A 12,150-nucleotide genomic window follows, 5' to 3' on the forward strand; every position below is an offset into this window, starting at 1 on the left:
ACTGAACACCTTCCTCTGCAACTAGATCCTGGACTTCCTGATGGTCCGCCCCCAGGTGGTAAAGGTAGGTAACAACACATCCGCCACGCTGATCGTCAACACGGGGGCCCTCAGGAGTGCGTGCTCAGTCCCATGTACTCCCTGTTCACTCATGACTGCACGGCCAGGCACAACTCCAACACCATCATGTTTGTTGATTTAGCATAGGTCCTCAGATCCTCAAAAGGTTTTATAGCTGCACCATCGAGAGCATCCTGACAGGTTGTGTCACTGCCTGGAATGGCAACTGCTCGGCCTCCGACCACAAGGCATTACAGAGGGTAGTGCATACGTCCCAGTACATCACCGGGGACAAGCTTCCTGCCATCCAGGACCTCTATACCAGGCGGTGTAGAGGAAGGCCCTAAAAATTGTCAGACTCCAGCCACCCTAGTCATAGACTGTTCTCTCTGCTACCGCACGGCAAGCGGTACCGGTGCGCCAAGTCTAGCTCCAAGAGGCTCCTAAATAGCTTCTACCCTCAAGCCATAAGACTCCTGAACAGCTAATCAAATGGCTACCCACACTATTTGCATCCCCTGGGAACGTTGCTGCCACTCTCTGTTATCATCTATGCACAGTAACTTTAATAAGTCTACCTACATGTACATATTACCTCAATTACCTCGACACTGGTGCCTCCGCACATTGACATTGACTCTGTACCGGTACCCCCTGTATATAGTCTCCACATTGACTCTGTACCGGTACCCACTGTATATAGCCTCCACATTGACTCTGTACCGGTACCCCCTGTATATAGCCTCCACATTGACTCTGTACCGGTACCCTCTGTATATAGCCTCCACATTGACTCTGTACCGATACCCCCTGTATATAGCCTCCACATTGTCTCTGTACCGGTACCCCCTGTATATAGCCTCCACATTGTCTCTGTACCGGTACCCTCTGTATATAGCCTCCACATTGACTCTGTACTGGTACCCCCTGTATATAGCCTCCACATTGACTCTGTACCGGTACCCTCTGTATATAGCCTCCACATTGACTCTGTACCGGTACCCCCTGTATATAGCCTCCACATTGACTCTGTACCGGTACCCTCTGTATATAGCCCCGCTATTGTTATTTACTGCTGCTCTTTAATTATTTGTTATTCTTATCTCTTACTTTTTTTTAGGTATTTTCTTAAAACTGCATTTTTGGTTAAGGGCCTGTAAGTAAGCATTTCACTGTAAGTTCTACACCTGTTGTATTCAGCGCATGTGACAAATAACATTTTATTTGATGTAATCATTGGACTAAGGAACCAAACACCAAACTAGCTTGATTGTCACGCCCTGACCTGAGAGAGAGGGTTTGTTTCTCTATGTGGTTAGGTCAGGGTGTGGGGGGGGCAGGCATTCTATGTGTTGTATTTCTTTGTCTTGGGCCGAGTATGGTTCCTAACCAGAGGCAGCTGTCTATCGTTGTCTCTGATTAGGAACCATACTTAGGCAGCCTGTTTTTCCTTTGGGTTTTGTGGGTAGTTGTTTTCTGTTTTGTTCCTTGTAACCTGACGGAACTGTTGATGGTCGTTTTGTTGTTTTGATTTAGTTTTTCATTAAAGTAAAATATGAGCACTTTACACGCCGCGCCTCGGTCCCCTTTCTACGACCCTCGTTACAGAACTACCCACCATGACTGGATCAAGCAGCGTGCCCAGGCAGAGATGGACACCTGGTCACACATGGAATGGATGGAGAGGAGAAACTGGACTTGGGGGCAAGTCATTGACAGATATCGGAGCCTACCGGGGAAAAACGAAAGGCAGCCCCCAATAAAACATTTTGGGGGGGGCACATGGGTAGTTTGGCTGGGCCAGGGGTGAGCCCTGAGCCAACTCCCCGTGCTCATTGTGGTGAGCATGTGCCTGCCTCTCGCACTCTCTCTCCGGTACGCCTCCATAATCCAGTACGTCCAGTGCCTGCTCCTCGCGTGCTCTCTATAGTGCGTCTACAGAATCCAGGAAGTCCTGTGCCTGCTTCCCACACTCTCCCTCCAGTTCGCCTCAATAGCCCAGTAAGGCTGGTGCCTGCTTTGAGCACTCGGTCCTCAGTGCGTCTCCCCAGTCCGGTGAGACCAGTTCCAGCTCCCCGTAGGAAGCCTCGAGTGATGATCAATGGTCCGAAGCCTCCAGTGATGATCCATGGCCCGGAGCCTGTAGGGATGATCCATGGCACGAAGCCTTCAGTGATAATCCATGGCCCGGAGCCTGTAGGGATGATCCACGGCACAAAGCCTCCAGTGATGATCCATGGCACGGAACCAGTAGTGAGGATCCATGGCACGGAGCCTCCAGCGACGCTCCACAGCCCGGAGCCTCCAGCGACGCTCCTCAGCCCGGAGCCTCCAGCGACGCTCCTCAGCCCGGAGCCTCCAGCGACGCTCCTCAGCCCGGAGCCTCCAGCAACGCTCCTCAGCCCGGAGCCTCCAGCGACGCTCCTCAGCCCGGAGTCTTCAGCGACGCTCCTCAGCCCGGAGCCTCCAGCGACGCTCCACAGCCCGGAGCCTCCAGCGACGCTCCTCAGCCCGGAGCCTCCAGCGACGCTCCTCAGCCCGGAGTCTTCAGCGGCGGTCGGCAGTTCAGAGCCGGGCGGTGTGGGGGCGCTTGTTGTTTTTGATTTAGTGTTTTATTCAAGTAAAATATGAGCACTTTACACGCCGTGCCTTGGTCCCCTTTGTACGACCCTCGTTACATTGATGCAATCATTGGAATAATGGACCAAATACTAAACTTTTTACTAATACACATATAAGTGAATTTGTCCGAATACTTTTGGTCCCCGTAAATGGGGTGACTATATGCACAAAAAGCTTTAATTTATAATCCAAAGTGTTGGACTACAGAGGCAAAACAAAAAAACATTTGTCACTGTCCCCATACTTTCAGAGCTCACTGTATATACTGTAGCTCTATCCTGTTGGTGTATAGTCAATACAATCCTCTCCCTCTCTCCCAGAGCCATGGAGATCCCCACCCTGACTGCCTTACCCTCTGAGAGTCTGCTGCTGGACCGCCTCCACCCCAACCCCATGTACCAGCGCCTGCCCCTACTGCTTAACTCCAAGCTGCTGGCTCTAGAGTGCCGCACGAACAACATCGAGTATGTCAGGGACATCGGAGAGGGGGCCTTCGGACGGGTCTTCCAGGCCAGGTGAAACTCTAATCAGATTATATTACATTAAATTGCAATAAATGTAACAAGATATGATCTGACTTTCTGTTGACTCTCTGTTGACTCTCTGTCTGTTGACTCTGTTGACTCCCTGTTGACTCCCTGTTGACTCCCTGTTGACTCCCTGTTGACTCCCTGTTGTCTCCCTGTTGACTCCCTGTTGTCTCCCTGTTGACTCCCTGTTGACTCCCTGTTGACTCCCTGTTGACTCCCTGTTGACTCCCTGTTGTCTCCCTGTTGACTCCCTGTTGTCTCCCTGTTGACTCCCTGTTGACTCCCTGTTGACTCCCTGTTGACTCCCTGTTGACTCCCTGTTGACTCCCTGTTGACTCCCTGTTGACTCCCTGTTGACTCCCTGTTGACTCCCTGTTGACTCCCTGTTGACTCCCTGTTGACTCCCTGTTGACTCCCTGTTGTCTCCCTGTTGTCTCTCTGTTCATTCCCTGTTTGAATTTGTATGTATTATGGATACCCATTTAGTTCCTGCCAAAGCAGCAGCTAATCTTCCTGGGGTCCAGCAAAATTAAGGCAGTTTATAAAATTTTAAAAACATTACAGTACATTCACAGATTTCAGAACACACTGTGTGCCCTCAGGCCCCTACTCCACCACTACCACATATCTACAGTACTAAATCCATGTGTGTGTATAGTGCATATGTTATCGTTTGTGTGTGTATGCATGTGTCTGTGCCAATGTTTGTGTTGCTTCAAAGTCCCCGCTGTTCCAAAAGGTGTTTTTTTTATCTGTTTTTTTTAATCTAATTTTACTGCTGCGTCAGTTACTTGATGTGGATTAGAGTTCCATGTAGTCATGGCTCTATGTAGTACTCTGCGCCTCCCATAGTCTGCTCTGGACTTGTGGACTGTCTTGTGGGTGTCTGAGCTGTGTGCCAGTAGTTTAGAGAGACAGCTAACCCTAACCCTAACCCCTAACCCTAACCCTAACCCTAACCCTAAACCTAACCCTAACCTCACATAAATAAAAGTAGTGATGAAGTCAATCTCTCCTCCACTTTCAGCCAGGAGAGATTGACCTGCATATTATTAATATTAGCTCTTGTTGTACGTCCAAGGACCAGCCATGCTGCCCTGTTCTGAGCCAATTGCAGTTTTCCTAAGTCCTTTTTTGTGGCACCTGACCACACGACTGAACAGTCCAGGTGCGACAAAACTAGGGCCTGTAGGACCTGCCATGTTGATAGTGCTGTTAAGAAGGCAGAGCATCGCTTTATTATAGACGGACATCTCTCCATCTTAGCTACTACTGCATCAATATGTTTTGACCATGACAGTTTGCAATCTAGGGTAACTCCAAGCAGTTTAGTCATCTCAATTTCCACATTATTTTTAACAAGATTTAGTTGAGGTTTATGGTTTAGTGAGTGATTTGTTCCAAATAGAATGCTTTTAGTTTTATAAATATTTAGGGATACCTTATTCCTTGCCAGCCACTCTGAAACTAACTGCAGCTCTTTGTTGAGTGTTTCAGTCATTTCAGTTGCTGTAGTAGCTGACGTGTGCAGTGTTGAGTCATCCGCATATGTAGAAACTCTGGCTTTACTCAAAGTTCTCCCATACTAGACGTATGCTCTCTCAGGTGTTCTTGGAACTACAAGGAACTGGGATGTATGGACACAGAGGCTACTATCAATTATTACTGTCCAATAACTCCTGCTTTTGCTCTGATGTTATACAGTACATATACTGAACAAAAACATAAATGTAACATGCAACAATTTTAAAGATTTTACTGAGTTACAGTTCATATTAATACAATAAAATACATTCCTTACGTCTATGGATTTCACATGACAGATATGCATTTGTTGGTCACAATACCTTAAAAAAAAGTGTCTGTGTGACAATAATTTTCCCTCATGCAGCGCAACATCTCCTTCACATAGAGAGTTGATCAGGCTGGTGATTGTGTCCTGTAGAATGTTGTCCCACTCCTCTTCAACGGCTGTGCAAAGTTGCTGAATGTTGGCGGGAACTGGAACACGCTGCCGTACACATTGATCCAGAGCATCCCAAACGTGCTCAATGGGTGACATCTCTGGTGAGTATGCAGGCCACGGAAGAACTGGGACATTTTCAGCTTCCAGAAATTGTGTGCAGATCCTTGTGATGAGGTAATGAATGGCACGAAAATGGGCCTCATGATCTCATCACAATATTTCTCGACATTCAAATTGCCATCGATAAAATGCAATTGTGTTCGTTGTCCGTAGTTTATGCCTGCCCATACCACAATCTCTGGTAAGTTGCTGAATGTTGGCGGGAACTGGAACACGCTGCCGTACACATTGATCCAGAGCATCCCAAACATGCTCAATGGGTGACATCTCTGGTGAGTATGCAGGCCACGGAAGAACTGGGACATTTTCGGCTTCCAGCTCCTTGCGACATGGGGCCGTGCATTATCATGCTGAAAACATGAGGTAATGATAGTGGATGAATGGCAGGCCAATGGGCCTCAGGATCTCGTCATAGTATCTCTGTGCATTCAAATTGCCATCGATAAAATGCAATTGTATTCGTTGTCTTTAGTATATACCTGCCCATACATAACTCCACCGCCACCATGGGCTGTTTACAACGTTGACATAAGCAAACCGCTCACCCACACAACGCGATACAAAAAATAAATACAAAATAAATAAATAAATCCATTTTAATCCAGCTTTGGAACACAACAAAATGTGGAAAAAGTCAAGGGGTGTGAATAATTTCTGAAGGCAATGTATCATGTAATGTTATGGGGAAAAAGGATGCTAGTTGAGCTAGTTTAGTCAGGCTCAGAAAACTTGAGCGTGCATAACTATTCACCCCCCACAAAGTCAATACTTTGTACAGCCATGTCTTACAGCAATTCCAGCTGCAAGTCTCATGGGGTATGTCTCTATAAGCTTGGCAGATGTAGCCACTGGGATTTTTGCCTGTTCTTCAAGGCAAAACTGCTCCAACTCCTTCAAATTGGATGGGTTCTGCTGGTGTACAGCAGTCTTTAAAGCATACCACAGATTCTCAATTGGATTGAGGTCTGGGCTTTGACTCGGCCATTCCAAGACATTTAAATGTTTCCCCTTAAACCACTTTGTGTTGCTTTAGCAGTATGCTTAGGGTCATTGACCTGCTGGAAGTGAACCTCCGTCCCAGTCTCAAGTCTCTGGAAGACTGAAAGAGGTTTCCTTCAAGCATTTCCCTGTATTTAGCGTCATCCATCATTCCTTCAATTCTGACCAGTTTCCCAGTCCCTGCCAATGAAAAACGTTCTCACAGCATGATGCTGCCACCACCATGCTTCACTGTGGGGATGGTGTTCTTGGGGTGATGTGAGGTGTTGGGTTTGCGCCAGACATAGCGTTTTCCTTGATGGCCAAAAAGCTCAGTTTAAGTCTCATGTTATCATAGTACCTTCTTCCATATGTTTGGGGAGTCTCCTACATGCCTTTTGGCGAACACCAAACATGTTTGCTTATTTTGTTCTACAAGCAACGGCCACTATTCCATAAAGCCCAGCTCTGTGGAGTGTACGGCTTAAAGTGGTCCTATGGGCAGATACTTCAATCTCCGGTGTGGAGCTTTGCAGCTCATTCAGGGTTATCTTTGGTCAATGTTGTCTCTCTGATTAATGCCCTCTTGCCTGGTCCATGAGTTTTGGTGGGCGGCCCTCTTGGCAGGTTAGTTGTGGTGGCATATTCTTTCCATTTTTTAATAACAGATTTAATGGTGCTCCGTGGGATGTTCAAAGTTTCATATATTTTTTTATAACCCAACCCTGATCTTTACTCCTCCACAACTTTGCCCGTGACCTGTTTGGAGCGCTCCTTGTTCTTCATGGCGCCGCTTGCTTGGTGGTGCCCCTTGCTTAGTGGTGTTGCAGACTCTGGGGCCTTTCAGAACAGGTGTATATATACTGAGATCATGTGACAGATCATGTGATACTTAGATTGCACACAGTTGGACTTTATTTAACTAATTATGTGACTAATTAGGTAATTGGTTGCACCAGATCTTATTTAGGGTCTTCATAGCAAAGAGGGTGAATACATATGAACACACCACTTTTCCGTTTACATTTTTTCTTTTCACTTCACCAATTTGGACTATTTTGAGTATGTCCATTACATGAAATCCAAATAAAAATCCAGTTAAATTACAGGTTGTAATGCAACAAAATAGGGAAAAACACCAATGGGAATGAACACTTTTGCAAGGCACAGTAGGTGAGTGTCCTTGACCACCCAGACATACTGAGCCTGCTAGGTGAGTTTGTTAACATTTACGTTTTAGTAATTTAGCACACGCTCATATCCAGAGCAACTTACAGCAGTGAATGCATACATTTCATAATTATTATTATTATTTTTTTGTACTGGCCCCCCCTTGGGAATTGAACCCACAACCCTGGCATTGCACACACCATGCTGGTGTTGCAAACACCATGCTCTACCAACTGAGCCACAGGGAAGACTACATAGTCAGGCTACGAGTTTAATTAGTTTGACCACCTCAACATCGTCAGGCTACTGGGTGAGTTTGTTTGACCGACCCAACATAGTCAGTCTGCAAGGTGAGTTGATAATTTGACCACCCCAATGTAGCCAGACTGCTAAGTGAGTTATTTTGACCACTAGGTGAGTTTGTTAGTTTGACCAACCAAACATAGCCAGGCTACTAGGTGAGTTTGATTGACCACACCAACATAGCCAGGCTTCTCGGTGAGTTAGTTTATAACTCCAACATAGTCAGGATGCTAGGTGAGTTAGTTTGACCACCCCCAGTTAGTTTGACCACCCCATCATCGCCAGGCTGCTAGGTGAGTTAATTTGACCCAACAGTGGTTCCCAACTCAGGTCCTCCAGTACCCCCAACAGTGAATCCCAACTCCAGTCCTCCAGTACCCCCAACAGTGGATCCCAACTCCAGTCCTCCAGTACCCCCAACAGTGGATCCCAACTCCAGTCCTCCAGTACCCCCAACAGTGGATCCCAACTCCAGTCCACCAGTACCCCCAACAGTGGATCCCAACTCCAGTCCTCCAGTACCCCCAACAGTGAATCCCAACTCCAGTACCCCCAACAGTGGATCCCAACTCCAGTCCTCCAGTATTCCCAGAAACACACATTTTTGTTGTAGCCCCAGACAAACATACCTAATTCAACTCATTGAGGTCTTGATGATTAGTTGAATCCGGTGTGGTTTTCCAGAGCTATAATATAAAATGTATACTATTGGGAAGACATGAGGACCGGAGTTGGAAACTACTGCTGTAGAACATGGATCAAACCATGCATGACATCCCCAGTCCCCGGAAACAATCCCAGAGTCGCAGTGACACTGTAGGTATTCTGGTAACAGATATCTTTACATCAGAAAGCACAGAGGCCGTTCTATTCAGTGATATGTTTGGTTTGTTTGCGATGAGAATGTTGGCTTACTAGCATGGCTATAGCGTATGTGTGTGTGTGTGTGTGTGTGTGTGTGTGTGTGTGTGTGTGTGTGTGTGTGTGCGTGCGGTGGGGAAGCCCATGTGTCTGATGTTTGAGTACATGGCTCACGGAGACATGAACCAGTACCTGCGACGCTGTAGCTCCGCCCATCAGCGCAGCCTTAGCCGGGCCAGCCTATCAGGACACAGCTTCTCCTCGGAGATGGTGGCAGGGCCACTGTGCTGTGAAGACCAACTGTTCATATCCAAGCAGGTGCAAATACAAGTTAACATTTCCCATAGGACAACATGTCACACTTAGCTGCCATGCTAACAGACAGGTTGAGGCGAAGACACTTATTACTAATGTAGCGGGCTTCTTATGCACCACAGGAGAACCAAGAAATGAAGAGCGACACCACGGCTGTCTTTTAGGCTTTTAAGTTGATCTGCAATAGTAATAATGTGAAAAGACAGGACAGGAACACATCAGTCTCCAATGCACCACCTGACAAGTTGTTCTTTCTCTCTGTGTTTTCTCAGACTCTCACAATCACACTCATACATAAAGCCATAATGAATAGTATAAAATAATAACCAGTCCTTAATACAAAGAATGTATAATCTTAATTCTTAGACAATAGAACCATACCTGCAATAGTATTGTGAAAAGACAGGATAGGAACACATCAGTCTCCAAAGCAACGCCTGACAAGTTGTTCTACACAGGAGCATGAAGAAAGGTAAAACACATATCCTGTCTCACATCCCCAATACATTGCTAGGTGCTTTCAGTGTCGACAGTACCAAAATACAACAACTCATGTACAAAACCACTGCAACACAAACAAGTTACAATGTAAAATTGCCTTAGAGGGCAAAAACTACATCCCCCATAATGCAACACCATCACTAGTTGGCAACTCAGCTAGCCGTCTGCATCACAGAAAGAAAGGCATGCTAGCTAGCAACACTTTTAGCACTCTGTAACTATATTAATAACAACAATAAAACTCTGAAAGTTACGTGTTTCGAAAGTCTCACACTCCCTTATAACAATATCTACAGCATTAACCTTGGGATGTTTTATTTATTTCATGTTACGGACTTCTACAAAGGAGTAATCTGCAACCCATACCTTTCTCTCTCAGTGTTTTCTCAGACTGAGGAGAGCGGGAGCTATGGGTAGTACCAGGGTGTTAGTAGGTGACGTAAGCACCCAGATAAAATAAAATACATTTAATGAAACAAAACCCGAAGATGTTAACATCATTCAGCTACTGTAGCTGCCTACCTAACAACAACAGGCATCACCAGTAGCGCAACAATTCAAATTAGAAACCAAAAGTAAAGTTCCTAGCGATCATAGCGATCTGACTCCCCCCTTCTGTCTGAACTTGGAATATTCCTGTTCGCGGGCTTTGGCCACTGACCCTCAACCTGATTGTTCTGTTCTGCGTTGTGTACTATTCTAATAATTTGAAGTTTGCTGTAATAACCATTTTAACTCTACTACACTAACACAGGGAAATATTAGCATTTCACATAGGAAAACGTGTCACACTTAGCCACCATGCGAACACTAGATGACAACCTAACACCAAAAGACACTTAATACTAAGACAAGGAACTGTTAGAATTTCCTACTGGAACACATGGGACATTTAGCCACCATCTTAACACATTTTTTTTTTGTCTAACGACTAATGCTAACGAGCTAACTCTCTTTGTTTCTCTCTGTGTGACGTCTAATGCTAACAAGCTAACTCTCTTTGTTTCTCTGTGTGGGACGACTAATGCTAACAAGCTAACTCTCTTTGTTTCTCTGTGTGGGACGACTAATGCTAACAAGCTAACTCTCTTTGTTTCTCTGTGTGTGACGACTAATGCTAACGAGCTAACTCTCTTTGTTTCTCTGTGTGTGACGACTAATGCTAACAAGCTAACTCTCTTTGTTTCTCTGTCAGGTGGCCGCGGGCATGGCCTGCCTACCTGTCGGAACGTAAGTTCGTCCACCAGCGACCTGGCCACCCGGAACCGTCTGGTAGGAAAGGAGATGGTGGTTAAGATCGCAGACTTTGGTTTATCCAGAAACATCTGCTCTGCTGTCGACTTCAAGGCCAATGAGAACAATGCTATCCCCATCCGCTGGATGCCCCCAGAGTCCATCTTCTACAACTGTTACACCACGGAGTCCGACGTGTGGGCCTACGGGGTCCTTCTCTGGGAGATCTTCTCCCACGGCATGCAGCCGTACTACGGCATGGCCCATGAAGAGGTTATCTACTACGTTAGAGACGGCCACATCTTGACCTGCCCTGAGAACTGTCCTGTAGACCTGTTCAATCTGATGACACTGTGTTGGAGCGGACAGCACACAGACAGACCCAGCTTCAGTAGTAACCACCGCATCCTGGAACGTGTACATGAGCAGCAGCTACGGATGACCATGCTGACGCCGGAGTTAAGGCTAGCCCTGGCCACACCGGAGCTAAGGCTAGCCCTGGCCACACCGGAGCTAAGGCTAGCCCTGGCCACACCCAGCTTCAGTAGTAACCACCGCATCCTGGAACGTGTACATGAGCAGCAGCTACGGATGACCATGCTGACGCCGGAGTTAAGACTAGCCCTGCCCTAAACCAAAGTCTGCGATCTTAACCACCATCTCCTTTCCTACCAGACGGTTCCGGGTGGCCAGGTCGCTGGTGGACGAACTGACAGAGAAACAAAGAGGCTAGCCCTGGCCACACTGGAGCAGAGGCTAGCCCTGCCCACACCGGAGCTGAGGCTAGCCCTGCCCACACCGGAGCTGAGGCTAGCCCTGCCCACACCGGAGCAGAGGCTAGCCCTGCCCACACCGGAGCAGAGGCTAGCCCTGCCCACACCGGAGCAGAGGCTAGCCCTGCCCACACCGGAGCAGAGGCTAGCCCTGGTCACACCGGAGCTGAGGCTAGCCCTGCCCACACCGGAGCAGAGGCTAGCCCTGCCCACACCGGAGCAGAGGCTAGCACTGCCCACACCCGAGCTCCAACCCACCTCCCTGCCCACCCTGTCAGGGCCCACCTAGCCTGTCGTCATTTTTCCCTGCCCTACCTCGGGGCTGATGCAGATTGACTGCCAAACATGTAGGGAGCTCTATTCAGTCTGTTAAGCTGAAGGGTTACAAATTCCACAATTTACATTTAAAGGTAATTACCGATTGAGCTGAGATATGCAGCGTTTACCGTGAATGTAGTCTCCGCTAACACGGTAACATTGCCTTTAAATTTCAATCAGGATGTAAAGATGAACTTCCACGATGCGGATTGAATAGAACCCTTCCTCAAATGTAGCGTTATTCGTGGTTTTACTATATCCTGTCCCACCCTATGGATCCTGTCTCGTCTCAGACTCACATCATGTTGGTCAGGACAGGGGGGCAGATTGGTTGATTTCCACTGATACAGGGAGAGGAAGACCAGTACAGTGATGGTTGATATTAAAACCTCGCTAGGGT

The 12,150-nt window shown here is 47.1% G+C and overlaps 1 pseudogene; it reads left to right on the forward strand.

Moving 5' to 3' along the window:
• Positions 1–11,721, forward strand: part of LOC115148358 (muscle, skeletal receptor tyrosine protein kinase-like) — a 46,964-nt pseudogene extending 35,243 nt beyond the window's left edge.
• Positions 11,722–12,150: the final 429 nt, after the last annotated feature.

Source organism: Salmo trutta, chromosome 15 (genome assembly GCF_901001165.1).
Source record: "Salmo trutta chromosome 15, fSalTru1.1, whole genome shotgun sequence".
In the NCBI taxonomy this organism is placed as follows: domain Eukaryota; kingdom Metazoa; phylum Chordata; class Actinopteri; order Salmoniformes; family Salmonidae; genus Salmo; species Salmo trutta.